Source organism: Ovis aries, chromosome X (genome assembly GCF_016772045.2).
Source record: "Ovis aries strain OAR_USU_Benz2616 breed Rambouillet chromosome X, ARS-UI_Ramb_v3.0, whole genome shotgun sequence".
Lineage (NCBI taxonomy): Eukaryota > Metazoa > Chordata > Mammalia > Artiodactyla > Bovidae > Ovis > Ovis aries.
Genome location: NC_056080.1, coordinates 66,147,580 through 66,164,611, shown reverse-complemented (window position 1 = coordinate 66,164,611; position 17,032 = coordinate 66,147,580). Strand labels below are relative to the sequence as shown.

At 38.6% G+C, this 17,032-nt stretch overlaps 1 long non-coding RNA gene and 1 other non-coding gene across 3 annotated transcripts in view; both read right to left on the bottom strand.

Moving 5' to 3' along the window:
* The window catches only part of LOC105605507 (uncharacterized), a 187,430-nt gene that overhangs the window by 146,096 nt on the left and 24,302 nt on the right, over positions 1-17,032 (bottom strand). The gene's annotated exons all lie outside the window — the stretch shown is intronic.
* On the bottom strand, positions 6,408-6,479 carry TRNAC-ACA (transfer RNA cysteine (anticodon ACA)). Its single transcript has one exon. It is a non-coding gene; the product is annotated as a tRNA-Cys (tRNA).

Sequence of the window (17,032 nt, the reverse complement as noted above, 5' to 3'; positions counted from 1 at the left end):
TTTGCGACCCCATGGAATTCTCCAGGCCAGAACACTGGAGTGGGTAGCCCTTCCCTTCTCCAAGGGATCTTCCCAACCCAGGGATCAAATCCAGGTCTCCCGCATTGCAGGTGGATTCTTTACCAGCTGAGCCACAAGGGAAGCCCAAGAATACTGGAGTAGGTAGCCTATGGATCTTCTCCAGTGGATCTTCCCCACCCAGGAATCGAACTGGGGTCTCCTGCATTGCAGGCAGATTCTTTACCAACTGAACTATTGGGAAAGCTGACTCCACCAGTCAATTCAGGGGACACAGGTTAGATCCCTGGTCCAGGAAGATTCCACATGCTGAGGCAACTAATTCCATGCCTCGCCACAACTACTGAGCTCATGTGCCACAATTTTACTAAAGTCTATGCACCCTAGAGCCTGAGCTCCACAACAAAAAAAGCCATAGCAATGAGAAGCCCACACATCACAACTAGAGTAGACTCTGCCCATCACAACTAGACAAAGTCCACGCGAAGTAACAAAGGCCCAATGCAGCCAAAAATAAACAACAAATAAATCTTCAGAAAGCAACAAAGTTGTTTTTCAACAGTAAATACAACAATACTACATGATCCACAATTGGTTGAATTCACAGATTCGCAGATATAGACAACTCGTCTATAAGTTATACATATATTTTCAACTGTGCCCAGGGTTGGCTGACCAAAATAAACAAGAAAGAAACCACAGAAGAGAAAGAAATTATAAACAATCAGTATTACAAATAATGCCAAAGACTTTATAAGGAAAATAAAGTAATACTACAAACAATTCATTCTTATGAATTTGATAAATTACATGAAATGGAATAATTATTTGAAAGATGGAGACTACCAAAACTTGCTCAGGAAAATCTGAATAGCCCTATATCTTGTAAATAAATTGGACTGGGAAGTTAATAACCTACTAAAGGTGAAAAATCCAGGCCGAGATGGTTTCATTGGTAAATTCTACCTATCAAGGAAGAAATAACACCAATTCCACACAATCAATTCCATTAAAAAGAGAAGGAGTGAGCAGGATCCAAATATGAAGCCAATACTACTACCCTGTTCACAAATCTGGAGAGAAACATCATCAGAAAATTACAAATCAATATCTCTAATGAACATACAGATATAAAAACTGTCACAAAAATGTTAGCAGATCAAATCCAGTAGTATTTAAAAATATCACAATCAAGTGGGTTTCATCTCAGGAATGTAAAGTTCGTTCAACATTCAAAAATCAATGAAATTCCATATCAACAATTTAAATAAAGAACAGGGGGACTTCTGTAGTGCTCCAATGGCTAGGAATCCATGCGTACAATGCAGAGGGCCTAGGTTTCATCCCTGGTCAGGGAACTAGATCCCACATGCTGCGACTAAAGATCACACACTGCAACTAAAGATCCTGCATGCTGCAAGTAAGACCTAGTGTAAAGAAACAAATATTTTAAAATAAATAAATAAATAAGAAAGACCATGCAGTTTTCTCTATAAATTTAGAAAAAGAAACTTGAAAAATTCATATTTTCATGGTAAAACACTCACAAAACTATAAACAGAATGGGAAGTGCTTAACCAAATAAAGGGCATCTATATAAGACCTACAGCTAACAGATACAGGAAAGAAGGAAAGTATGCCCTTCCTCTCTAACCTACTCAACATTGTATTGGAAGGTCTATCAGATCAATAAAGCAAGAAAAACAATTACAAGACACACATGTTGAAACAGAAGAAATTTTAAAGGCCTTTATTTCTTTATCTGCAGAAAAAATGTGTCCATCTAGAAAATCTCAAATAACCTACCAAAAAAAGAAAAAAAAAAAAAACCACCCATGCCTTATAATTAAAAGGTGAATTTAGCAAGGTTGAAGAATATCAGGTCAATAAACAAAAGTCAATTACATTCCTATATAGAGCTACAAATATTAGAAGTTTAAAATAAAGAAAAAAATAAAAATAACACAATTTATAATACCATCCAAAAACTGAAGTTCTTAATATAAATGTGTACAGCATCTGTATGTTAAAAACACCAAAATATTAATGAAGTAATCAAAGAAGATTTAGATAAATAGGGAGAAATACCATGTCTATGAATCAGAAGATTTAGTAAGTTATCAAATCTACCCAATCTCATCTATAGATTCAATGTCATCCCATTCAAAATCTCAGCAATCTTTTTGTAGATTTTTTTTAAGGTACTTTTGCAGATAACAGTAGGACAATAAAATGGAAAGAGACCTCAAAGACACAGCACAAAGGGAAAATTTACCTAAAGGGTGACAATCGTTTAGGAAAACCAGAGGCTACTACCCTAGGTAAGCACCCCTGCTCACTAAGTAGGTGTGTCACTCAGAAAAGCAAGCCACTTCCCCTATCCTCAGCTCCAGATCAGCAGTGCAGAGGTTTTGCCAAGGGGTAGGAATAGGCTATAATAAAGAGCACAGAGGTATCACCAAGGGAACCAAGTGAATTTGGAACAAGCTGGAGGAAAGTTGAATCCAAAAAGTACTCTTAAAAAGAATAGAAATTTTGGTGGTAAGCAATTAAGAGACTGGTAACTGCATGAGAGCAACACACTGAAAGAACATCAGTTATAAGTTTACCATAGAGAACCAGGAAAAGAGATAGGTAAGAATAGCCCTTCTGAGGTCTGTACATATGCTCTCAGACTACAGTAAAATTAAACTAGATTGATAACTAAAAGAAAACTCAGAAATTCCCAAATACATGGTTTGTTTTTTTTTTTTAATTTTTTAGTTTTACTTTATTTTACTTTACAATACTGTATTGGTTTTGCCATACATTGACATGAATCCACCACGGGTGTACATGCGTTCCCAAACATGAATCCCCCTCCCACCTCCCTCCCCATAACATCTCTTTGGGTCATCCCCCTGCACCAGCCCCCAAGCATGCTGTATCCTGCATTGGACATAGATTATTTTAAATAACACACTTCTAAGTAGCACATGGATCAAGGAAGAAATCTCAAGAGAATTTAAATTTTGAGCTAAATGAAAATAAAAATACAATTTGTTAAAAAGTTGCAGGATACAATGTACACAGTGCTTAAAGGGAAATTTATATATTGAATGCATATATTAGAAACAAATAAAAATCTAAAACCAAAAATTTAAGCTTTCACTTTAGGAAACTAGAAAAGAAGAACAAATTAAATTCAAATTAACCTTAAAAAAGAAGAACACAGCAGAAATCAAATTAAAAATAGCAAACAGACAAAATCAGTAAAACCTAAAGCTGATATTTTCAAAATAGCAAAAAAATCAATAAGCCTCCAGCAAAGATAACTATGAATTAAAAAAAAGAGAAGACACTAATTACTAGTATCAGAAATGAATGCGGGGGTGGGCATCACTACAGATTCCATGGACATTAAGAGGATAAGAGAAAAGTATTCTTAGGGGGAAGCACACTGACTGAAACCGCCTGCTCTGGCCAGGCATCATAGTAACCATTTGCATGACTTGTTTTATAACAGGAGGTTCTGGTAAGGAACATGGAACTAATAAGCCTCCACCAACAGGCAGAGTTTGGGAAAGGTCAAAAGGAGACACCACATGTCCAACCACCTCCCAGAATCCTCCTCTCTGGCATCCGTCTTGGCTGAACAAGGCGTGCACCACCAGGAAGGACTCTGAGTCAGAATGATTGGCTAAAGACAACCCAGAAACTAATCCTACCACCATAAAACCCAAGACTGCAAACCATGTGACAAAACAGTTCTCCTGGTTTCCCTTACCCTCCTGCTCTCCACCCAGGCGCCCTTTCCCAGTAAAATCTCTTGCTTTGTAAGCACATGTGTCTCCTCGGACAATTCATTTCCCAGTGTTAGACAAGAGCCCAGTTTCAGGCCCTGGAAGGGGCTCCCTTCCTGCAACAGTATGAGTAATTATAACTACAAACTTGATAATCTAGATGAAACAGACCAATTTCTTAAAAGAAACAATCTGCCAAAACTGATACAAGAAAAAATAGACAATTTCATTAGGCCTATATCTATTAAAGAAATGGAATCAATAATTAATAGCCTTCTAAAACAGAAAGCACCAAGTTCAGATGAGTTCACTGGTGAACTTAATCAAACATTTAAGATATTATACCAATTCTCTACAATTTCTTCCAGAAGATAGAAGCAGAGGCAGTATTTCCTCATTCTATGGAGGCCAACATTATCCTAATACCAAAAACAAAGACATTACAAGAAAACCATACACCAACATCTCTCATTAATGTAGATACACATATCCTCAACAAATTAGCATTTTGAATCCAACAAAATAAGACAAGAATTATACACCATAAGGGACTTCCCTGGTGGCTCAGATGCTAAAGAAACTGCTTGTAATACAGGAGACCCAAATTCAATTCCCTGGTTGACAAGATCCCCTGGAGAAGGGAATGGCTACTCACTCCAGTGTTCTTGCCTGTAGAATTTGATGGACAGAGGAGCCTGGCGGACTACAGTCCATGAGGTTGCAAAGAATTGGCCATTATTGAGTGACTAACACTTTCACTTTTTTCACATGCACCATAACAAAGTGGGGTTTATTCCAGGTATGCAAGACTAATTCAATATTAGAAAAATCAATGAACGTAAACCACTGCATCAACAACTAAAGAAAAATCACATGATCATATCAATAGATAAAGAAAAAGCATCCAACAAAACCCAATATCCATTCATGATAAAAACTCTGAGCAAACTAGGATTATAGGACTTCCTCAACTTGATAAAGAGCATCTACCAAAAAAATATATATATAATAATAATAATAATACAGTTAATGGTGTGAAACTAGAAGAATTTCCACAACAATCAATAAGAAGTCAAGGAAGGCCCCTCTCACCATTCCTTTTCAGCACAGCACTGGTAGTTCTAGTTAATGTAACAACAACAAAAAAAGATTTTAACAAAGGAAGTAAAAGGAATACAGATTGGGAAGGAAGAAATATAACTTTGTTTGGAGAGGACATGCCCAGCCATATAGAAAATCCTAAAGAATTAACGCCCAAAAAATAAATAAATTTTAAAAACTTGGAACTAGTAATTACACCAAGGTTGCAGGATACAAGGTTAATATACAAAAGTCAATCGCCTTCTTATATACCAGCAATAAAGAAGTGGAATTTGAATAAGGATATAAATCTAAATATGTATAGGATCTATATGAGGAAAACTACAAAATTCTGATAATAGAAATCAAATAACTAAATAAGCAGAGTTACATTTCATGTGTATGGAGAGGGAGAGTAAATATCGTCAACGTGCCAGTTATTTCAAACTCAATGAATGTTACAGCAGGCAGGTAGCTAGGTATGAGCAGAGAAATGGGGGCAGGGGCCAGATGGCAGGAAATCGTGCATCTTGTAAACCGCAGGGGTCCACAGACAGACAAAGAAAAGCAGGAACCTTCAGAATGACCGGAAATTGGATGATTAGGGTCCCAGTAGTAGACAAAAAAGGTGGGGAAAGGCAGGAATCTCCTGAGTCCAAATGCAAACTTTTTCTCATTGTTCTCCTATTTTCATAATGATACCATTAGCCTTATACATAAGTACTCATCTTGCACCAACACCATACTTTGGAAATAAGCTAAATGAAGGAAAAAATCCCTCCTGCCCTCGGGAAAATGGAGCTGGAATGAAAATTCCGCCCCTTCATTTCTTTGCCCCTCATAACCCACTTGCCAAAGAGGCCAAGACCTGCCAGCCCACTCTGAGAGCTTATTCATGCTTAAATCAACTTCTACTATACTTTCTCAAAATCTCTGCTTCTTCTCTGAATTCTTACTAGAGGAAGAAAGAACCTCAAATTTACCAGCAACAAACAGACTCAATCGAATCCAAATCAAAATTTCAGCAAATTATTTTGTGGATATCAAATACTGACTTTAAATTTTATATAGAGAGGCAAAAGATCCAAAATAGGCAGCACAATACTGAAGAACAAGGTAATGGGACAGACACTCTAACTAAAGACTTACTGTAAAGCTATAGTAATTGAGACACTGCACTACTGATGAAAGAATAGACAAACAGGTCAGTAGAACAGAATACAGGGTGTAAGCCCAAAACTAGACCCACATGATTCAGTCAACTGATCTCTGACAAAGAAGTAAAGACAACAGAAGAGAAAAAAAGTCTTATCAATAAATGGGACAGACAATTGGAAATCCACATGCAATAAAATGAATCTAGACACAGACTTTACACTCTTTACAAGTGAAAAGTGAAAGTGAAGTCACTCAGTCTTGTCTGACTCTTTGTGACCCCATGGACTGTAGCCTACCAGGCTCCTCCATCCATGAGATTTTCCAGGCAAGAATATTGGAGTAGGTTGCCATTTCCTTCTTCAGGAGATCTTTCCAACCCAGGGATTGAACCCGGGTCTCCTGCATTGTAGGCAGACGCTTTACCATCTGAGCCACCAGGAAAGCCACCACTCTTTACAAAAATTCACCAAATAGATCATAAACATAAATATAAAATACAGGTAAGGCTATGAAATTCTTCTAAGGAAACAGGAGAGAGTCTAGATGATCCTGGATATGGTGATGACTTTCTAGATACAATATCACAGGCAAGATTCATGAAAAAATAATAGATAAGTTGGACTCAGGAATGGCTTCAGTATCTCCTCCTGTATGAACCTCCGTCCATAGTTCTTCAGGCACTCTATCAGAGCTAATCCCTTACAACAAGGAGAGATAAGAAAGCCTTCTTAAGGGAACAATGCAAATAAATAAAAGAAAACAATAGAAGGGGAAGACTAGAGATCTCTTCAAAAAAATTTACAGATACCAAGAGAACATCTCATGCAACAGTATGGACCTAACAGAAGCAGAAGTTATTAAGAAGAAGTGGCAAGAATACACAGAAAGTGAAAGTGAAGTCACTCAGTCATGTCCAACTCTTTGCAACCCCATGGACTGCAGCCTACCAAGCTCCTCTGTCCATGGGATTTTCCAGGCAATAGTACTAGAGTGGATTGCCATTTCCTTCTCCAGGGGATCTTCCTGAACCAGGGGTCAAACCTGGGCCTCCCGCATTGTAGACAGACGCTTTACCATCTGAGCCACCAGGGAAGTCCTGAGAAGAACTGTACAAAAAAGGTCTTAATGACTTTCAAACTACTGCACAACATTTTTAAAAAATGTTCAACCTATAGCATGATTGTGCTCATTTCACGTACTAGCAAGGTAATGCTCAAAATCCATCAAGCTAGGCTTCAACAGCACATGAACTGAGAACTTCCAGATGTTCAAGCTAGATTTAGAAAAGGCAGAGGAACCAAAGATCAAATTACTAACATCCACTGGATCATAGAGAAAGCAAGAGAATTCCAGAAAAACATATACTTCTGCTTCATTGACTATACTAAAGTCTTTGACTGTGTGGATCACAACAAACTGCGGAAAATTCTTAAAGAGATGGGAATACCAGACAACCGTATCCACCTCCTGGGAAATCTGTATGCAAGACAAGAAGCAATAGTTAGAATCAGACAGACTGGTTCCAAATAGGGAAAGGAGTACATCAAGACTATATTGTCACCTTGCTTATTTAACTTACATGCAGAGTACATCATGTGAAATGCCAGACTAGATGAAGCATAAGCTGGAATCAAGATTGCTGGATATCAATAACCTCAGATATGCAAATGACACCACCCTAATGGCAGAAAGTGAAGAGGAACTGAAGAGCCTCTTGAAGAACGTGAAAGAGGAGAGTGAAAAAGCTGGCTTAAAACGCAACATTCAAAATACTAAGATCATGGTCTCCTGTCCCATCACTTGATGGCAAATACAAAGGGAAACAATGGAAACAGTGTCAGACTTTATTTTCTTGGTCTTCAAAATCACTGTGGACGGTGACTGCAGCCATGAAATGAAAAGACGCTTGCTCCTTGGAAAAAAGCTGTGATAAACTTAGACGGCATATTAAAAATCAGAGACATTTGCGAACAGACATTCCAGTACTTTGGCCACCTCATGCGAAGAGTTGACTCATTGGAAAAGACTCTGATGCTGGGAGGGATTGGGGGCAGGAAGAGAAGGGGACGACAGAGGATGAGATGGCTGGATGGCATCACCAACTCAGTGGACATGACTTGAGTGAACTCCAGAAGATGATGATGGACAGGGAGGCCTGGTGTGCTGCAATTGATGGGGTCACAAAGAGTTGGACACGACTGAGCAACTAAACTGAGCTGATGGTTTTTCCAGTAGTCATGTGTAGATGTGAGAGTTGGACCATAAGGAAGGTTGAGCACCAAAGAATTGACGCTTTCAAACTGTGATGCTGGAGAAGACTCTTGAGAATCCCTTGGGCAGCAAGGAGATCAAACCAGTCAACCCTAAAGGAAAACAACCCTGAATATTCATTGGAAGGATGCTGAAGCTCTAATACTTTGGCCACTTGATGTGAATAGCCAATTCACTGGAAAAGACCTTGATGCTGGGCAAGATTGAAGGGAGGAGGAGAAGGGGGGAACAGGATGAGATAACCATCTCCGACTCAATGGATATGAATTTTAGCAAACTCCAGGAAACAGTGAAGGACAGGGAAACCTGTTGTGCTGCAGTCCATGGGGTGGCAAAGAGCTGGACACAGCTGAGCCGGCTGAACAACAACATAGTTGGACATCATTAAAATTAAAAACTTCTGTGGCGGATTCATGTTGATGTATGGCAAAACCAATACAATATTGTGAAGTAATTAATCTCCAATTAAAATAAACAAATTTATATTAAAAAAAGAAAAGAGAGAAGAGAAGGCAAAGACTGGAGGAAATGTTTATAAAAGATATATCTGATAAAATATTGTCATCCAAAATGTATAAATATGTTGAAAACAATAAGGAAAGAAATAACCCAATTAAAAACTGGGCAAAATGCTTGAACAGAAACACCTCATCTAAGATATAGAGAAGGCAAACAACCTATAAAAACATGTTCCACATCATATGTCATTAGAGAAATGCAAATTAAAGTAACAGTGAGAAACCAGTATGCACCTATAAGAATGATCAAAATCCAGAATACTGATAACACCAAATGCTAGCAAGGTTGCACAGCAACAGAAAATTTTTCATTCACTGCTAGTAGAAATGCAAAATGGTAGAGCCACCTTACAAAACATTCACATAGATTTCTATAAAACTATATTCTTCCAATATGATCAGCAATGAAGTTTCTTGATATTTACCCAAGGGAGTTGAAAATTTATGTTCCCACAAAAACCTGCACACTGATGTTTGAAGGAGCTTTAATTCATTAATTGCCAAAACTTGGAAGCAACTGAGATGCCTTTCTGTAATTGAATGAATAACTAAACTGGTATATTGAGAAAATGAAATCTCACTCAGTGCTAAAAAGAAATGAGCTATCAAACCATGAAAAAGTAAGCAGAACCTTAAATGCATATTACTAAGTGAAAGAAGCCAATATGAAGAGGCTACATATTGTATGATTCCAGTATCTGACTGAAAAAGATAAAACCACTGAGATAGTAAAAAGACCGATGGTTGCCGGGGTCTAGAAGGGAGAGAAGTATGAACTAGCAGAGCACAGAGGATTTTTACGGCAGTTAAAGAAAAACCAAGAAACTAGGATAGCCAAAACAATTTTGAAGGGAAAAAAAAAAAAAAAACAAGATTAAAGCTAGAGCACTGACACTACCTATTTTCAATGTTTACTTCAACACTTACTATGCAGTATCAGCCAAATGATTGACACATGGATCAGGGGAACAGAATAGGGTATCTAGAAATAAACCCATACATATATTCAACAAAGAATACTTGAATTATTAAAGGATAAGGGAATAGGATGACTTCAAAAGAGCATGAAGAAAACTTTTTAGGTTATGATACAATTTCATATTTTGATTGTAGTGATGTCTATACTATGGAATGTGAAAATACATACAGCTGTAAACTAAAGAAAGTGGATTTTATATTATATAAATTATACTTCGAAAAATTTAAATAAAAAATTTACCAAACACTGCATAGTGAGAAAATTAAAATCATGATATAAATATATAAAGATAACAGAAAGGAACAGCAGTGAGCATGTATATAACATACCTGAATTCAAGATGGGGGTAAGAAGGATATGTACATGAAGGAGCGTTAAATCATCATCTAGAATGGGCAATTAATAGATAATGGCTAAAACTTTAAAATAAAGCTATACTAGTATATTATTTAGATATATTGATCTAAGTAATCAAAAAATCAAAGTTCAAAGTGATTTAGTTACCTCTGAGAATGGAAAATTAAGGGGTAAGGGAAATAAGACGTGGTTTTTTCTTTTTTTTTTTTAAACAAACTTAAAAAACTATATAACTCTATTATATGCATATAGAACTTTTATTTCTAAATTTAAAATTTTCAAAGTATATCCAGTTGGTGAGTATGTGCCACTAGTTCACCGGTACATTAAACTACTATCTAGTTAACCTATAAACTCCATTTCACATAAAGGTAGCTTCCCCGGTAGCTCAGTGGTAAAAGAATCTGCTGGCAATGCAGGAGACACAGGAGATCCTCAGGTTCAATTTCTGGGTCAGGAAGATCCCCTTGAGAAGGGAATGCCTACACACTCCAGTATTTTTCCCTGGAGAATCCCACAGACAGAGGTGCCAGGCAGACTAGAGTTCATGGGGTTGCAAGAGTCAGACACAACTTAGCCACTAAACCACCACCACCAAGAATTCTTTAAAGTATCCCCAGATGGGGATGGGAATACTTCTAAATATGAATAAAAAGCATCTTTCCCAAAACCAAACATTACCATAAACAGCAGGCAGCCATACAGAATAAAATTGCAACTTCATCAGCTGGAACCTCTGAGACTGAGCACTGTCTACAAAAGTAAATTTTGAGTTTCACCCCAACCAATGAGTAAGACTGAAAATACTTCACTATAAAAACTTGATATGTAGTATCACAAAGGTGGGCCCTAACTACCTATACTTCCACCAAACTGGAGCTTTCCCCTCTAACCTACACTGTCAGTCTTTATGAATAATCCTCACTTCTGTAAAGATAGGAGTCTTGTCCTGTATTATCAGTTCTTTAGTTAAAGTCCTGACCAATAAAGAACAGAAATGATATGGACCTAACAGAAGCAGAAGATATTAAGAAGAGGTGGCAAGAATACCCAGAACTATATAAAAAAGAACTTCAGGACCCAGATAACCACGATGCTGTGATCACTCACCTAGAACCAGACATCCAATTAGAAGTCAAGTGGGCCTTAGGAAGCATCACTTCAAACAAAGCTAGTGGACTCAATATACCAGCAAATTTGGAAAACTTAGCAGTGGCCACAGGACTGGAAAAGGTCAGTTTTCATTCCAATTCCAAAGAAAGACAATGTCAAAGAATGTTCAAACTACCACACAATTGCATTCATCTCACACACTAGCAAAGTAATGCTCAAAATTCTCCAAGTCAGGCTTCAACAGAATGTGAACCGAGAACTTCCAGATGTTCAAGCTGGATTTAGAAAAGGCAGAGGAACCAGAGATCAAATTGCCAACATCCACTGGATCATCAAAAAAGCAAGAGAGTTCCAGAAAACATCTATTTCTGCTTTATTGACTATGCCAAAGCCTTTGACTGTGTGGATCACAATAAACTGTGGAAAGTTCTTCAAGAGATGGGAATACCAGACCACCTTATCTGCCTCCTGAGAAATCTATATGCAGGTCAAGAAACAACAGTTAGAACTGGACGTGGAACAACAGAGTGGTTCCAAATCGGGAAAGGAGTATGTCAAGGCTGTACACTGTCACCTTGCTCATTTAACTTATATGCAGAGTACATCATGAGAAATGCCAGGCTGGATGAAGCACAAGCTGGAATCAAGATTGCTGGGAGAAATACCAATACCCTCAGATATGCAGATGACACCACACTTATGGCAGAAAGCAAAGAAGAACTAAAGAGCCTCTTGATAAAAGTGAAAATGAGAGTGAAAAAGTTGGCTTAAAGCTCAACATTCAGAAAACTAAGATCATTGCATCTGGACATATCACTTCAGGGCAAATAGATGGGGGGGACAATGGAAACAGTGATAGACTTTGTTTGGGGGGGGTCTCCAAAATCACTGCAGATGGTGACTGCAGTCATGAAATTAAAAGATGCTTGCTCTTTGGAAGAAAAGCTATGCCCAACCTAGACAGCATATTAAAAAGCAGAGACATTACTTTGCCAACAAAGGTCTATCTAGTCAAAGCAATGATTTTTCCAGTAGTCATGTATTGATGTGAGAGCTGGACTATAAAAGCTGAGTGCCAAAGAACTGATGTTTTTGAACTGCAGTATTGGAGAAGACTCTTGAGGGTCCCTTGGACTGCAAGGAGAGCCAACCAGTCCATCCTAAAGGAAATCAGTCCTGAATTTTCATTGCAAGGACTGATGCTAAAGATGAAACTCCAACACTCTGGCCACCTGATGTGAAGAACTGACTAACTGGAAAACACCCTGATGTTGGGAAAGATTGAAGGCGGGAGAAGAAGTGAACGACAGAAGATGAGATGGTTGGATGGCATTACCAACTCGATGGACATGAGTTTGAGTAGGCTCGAGGAATTGATGATGGACAGGAAGCCTGGAGTGCTGCAGTCCATGGGGTCGCAAACAGTCAGACATGACTGAGCAACTGAAGTGACTGACTACTCCAGTCTGCACCAACCACCAGAGGACCACAATGCTAATATCTGTCTGTCTGAATAACATAACTACCTAGGAGTTTCCTGCTGAAATGTTATACTTACCATTTTGGATTCCATCCATCGGAAAGCCAGGCCAGATCAGACACACATTTGCTCCATCTGCTACCCTTCTAACATGAACTTCAAGCCAGTGGTTTCAAAGCCGTTAGAAGAGTTTACACTCTTAAACCTATTGAGCACTCAAAAAGTTTTCGTTGATTTATTTACATTAGAAAGTAAACTAAAAGGCTCTAAAAATATTTGAAATACTTATTAATAGTTTATTTGTTAGGACTTCCCTTGCAGTCTTATGCTTAGAAATTCATCTGCCAGTACAGGTATAGTTTCAATTCCTGGTCTGGGAAGATTCTACATGCCATGGGACAACTAAGCCCATGCACCACAACTACTAAGCCCACAGTCTAGAGTTCCCAAGCCACAACTACTGAAGCCCTTGTGCCCTAAAGCCTGGCTTCCCAACAGGAGAAGCCACCAAAATAAGAAATCCACAAATGGCAACTAGACAGTAGCCCTTGCTTGCTGCAGGTTGAGAAAGCCCATGCACATCAACAAAGACCTAGGGCAGTCAAAGATAAATTAATTAATTAGAAAATAGTTAATTTGCTGATTCAATAATTTGGCTAATTAACTAAAATATTTATGTTTCATTTAAAAATATTACATGTATTTTTAACATTTATTTACATGCTAACATAAATAACAAATTTTTCTGGGAAATGGTTGTATTTTCAAAACCAAACAACCTTATGGATGAATGATGTTGTTTTTTAGCTCAGCTGGTAAAGAATCTGCCTGCAATGCAGGAGACGCTGGTTTGATTCCTGGGTCAAGAAGATCTCCTAAAGAAGGGATAGGCTGGGACTTCCCTGGTGGTCCAGTGGTTTAGACTCTGAGCTTCCACTGCAGGGGGCACAGGTTCAACCCCTGGTCAGAGAACTAAGATCCCATATACTGTGTGGCACTGCCCAGTATTCTTGGGCTTCCCTGATGGCTCAGATGGTAAAGAAGCAGCATCCAATGCAGCAGACCTGGATTTGATCCCTGAGTTGGGAAGATCCCCTGGAGGTGGGCACGGCAACCCACTCCAGCATTCTCCCTGGGGAATCCCCATGGACAGAGGAGCCTGGTGGGCTATAGCCCATGGGGTCACAAAGAGTCAGACACGACTCTGCGACTAAGCACAGCACAGCACACATATCCTTTCACACACAGCTAGACATATACTAATGTCTAGTTAAAAGACAGCTGGAACCTCATGCCTGTTTCTGCATTCAAACTACTATGAAATGTTTCACTTGGGTTGAAATATATGAAAAAACTCCTAACAAATACATGGTTGAAAACAAATACATTAAAATCCTTTCAGATAATCATGGATAGTTTTCATCAATACTATACCAAAATTCAAAATGTAGTTTCTCAAAGATTAGTTGAAATGTAAGAATCTGAAACCATATCAACAAACTGTTCATATTCAGTTATATAATGGTTAGGTAGTATCACTGACTCAATGCACATGAGTTTGAGCAAACTCAGGAGATAGTGAAGGACTGGGAAGCCTGGCGTGCTGCAGTCCATGGGGACGCAAACTGCATGGACACAACTTAGCGACTGAACAACAACAAATATTAAAATACATCAACCTGTCTTACCTTTTCAATGGATATTTGACCCATGCATGATTTTGGAACATTCTACAGAGGCCCCTTCATGGATCACTGCCTTGTCGTGGCAAAGGGGGTTTGCATAACACGATGAAGCTATGAACCATGACATGTAGGGCCACCCAAGACGGACGGGTCATAGTGGAGAGTTCTAATAAAAGGTGATGCACTGGAGGAGGGAATGGTAAACAACCCCAGTATACTTGCCATGAGAACCTCATGAATTATATAAAAGGACAAAAAGATATGACACCGAAAGATGAGCCCCCAGGTCCGAAGGTATCCAATATGCTAATGGGGAAGAGTGGAGGAGAACTACTAATAGCCCCAGAAAGAATGAAGCAGCTGAGTTAAAGCAGAAATGACAATCAGCTGTGGATGTGTCTAGTAAGGAAAGTAAAATCCGATGCTGTAAAGAATATTGCATAGGAATCTGGAATGTTAGGTCCATGAATCAAGGTAAATTGGATGTGGTCAAGCAGGAGATGGCAAGAATAAACACTGACAACTTAAGAATCAGTGAACTAAAATGGATTGGAATGGGTGAATTTGATTCAGATGACCATTATATCTACTACTGCGGGCTAGAATCCCTTAGAAGAAATGGAGTAGCCCTCATAGTCAACAAGAGTCCAGAATGCAACCTCAAAAATGACAGAATGATCTCAGTTCATTTCCAAGGCAAGACATTTAATATCACAGTAATTCAAGTCTATGCCCCTACCACCAATGCTGAAGAAGTTGATCAGTTCTATGAAGACCTAGAAGACCTCTAGGAACAATCACCAAAAAAAGATGTTCTATTCATTACTGGGGATTGGAATGCAAAAGCAGGAAGTCAAGAGATACCTGGAGTAACTGGCAAGCCTGGCCTTGGAGAACAAAATGAAGCAGGGCAAAGACTAACTGAATTCTGCCAAGAGAACGCACTGGTCATAGCAAATATCCTTTTCAACAACACAGGAGACAATTTTATACACGGACATCACCAAATGGCCAAAACTGAAATCAGACTGATTACATTCTTTGTAGCCAAAGATGGAGAAGCTGTTATACAGTCAGCAAACACAAGACCTGGAGCTGACTGTGGCTCAGATCATCAGCTTCTCATAGCAAAATTCAGGATTAAACTAAATAAAGTGGGGAAAACCACTAGGCCAGCCAGGTATGACTTAAATGCCCTATGAATATGCAGTGGAGGTAACAAATAGATGCAAGGGATTAGAATTTGTAAACAGTACGCCTGAATAACTATGGACAGAGGTCCATAATATTGTACAGGAGGCAGTGAACAAAACTATCCCAAAGAAAAAGAAAAGGAAGAAGATAAAGTGGTTATCTGAGGAGGCTTTCAAATAGCTAAAGAAAGAAGAGAAGGAAAAAGCAAGGGAGAAAGGAAAACATATACTCAACTAAACACAGATTTCCAAAGAACAGCACAGAGAAAGACAAGAAGGCCTTCTTCAATGAACAGTATATAAAACTATAAGAAAACAACAGAAGGAGAAAGACTAGATATCTCTACAGGAAAACTAGAGGTATCAAGAGAACATTTTGCCCAAAGATGGACACAATAAAGGACAGAAACATACAGACCTAATTGATGCTGAAGAGATCAAGAAGAGATAGAAATACACATAACTGTACAAAAAGGATCTTAATCAACCAGATTATTATGATGGTGTGGTCAGTAACCCAGAGCCAGACATTCTGGACCTTAGGAAGCACTGCTGTTAATAAAGCTACTGGATGCAATGGAATTCCAACAAAACTATTTAAAACCCTAGATGATGATGCCATCAAGGTATTGCATTAATATGTCAACAAGTCTGGAAGATGCAACAGAGGCCACAGGACTGGAAAAAGTCAATCTTCATCCCAATTCCCAAGAAGGGTAGTACTAAAGAATGTGTTAACCATTGGACAATTGCATCTCCCATGCTAGTAAGGTGATGCTTAAAATCTTGCATGCTAGGCTTTGGCATTATATGAATCAAGAACTTCCAGATCCAAACTGGGTTTAGAAAAGGAAGAAGAATCAGAAAGCAAATTGCCAACATTCGCTGGATCATAGAGAACGCTAAGGAACTCCAGAAAAACATCTATCTCTGCTTCATCTACTATGCCTAAGCCTTTGACTGTGTGGATCATAATAAACTGTGGAAAGCTGTTAAAGAGATGGGAATACCAGACCATAGTACCTGTCTCCTGAGAAACCTGTATGTGGGTCAAAAAAAAAAAAACAGTTAGAACCCTGTATGGAACAAGTGATTGGTTCAAGATTGAGAAAGGAATACGACAGGACTGTCTGCTGTCACCCTGTTTGTTTAACCTATATGCTGAGCACATCATGAGAAATGCCAGGCTGGATGAGTTACAAGCTAGAATCAAGATAGGTGGGAGAAACATCAACAACATCAGATATGCAGATAATATCACTCGAATGGCAGAAAGCAAAGAGGAACTAAAGAGCCTCTTGATGAGGGTAAAGGAGGAGAGTGAAAGAGCTAGCTTAAAACTAAATATTATGAAGAAGGGCATGGCAACCCACTCCAGTATTCTTGCCTGGAGAATCC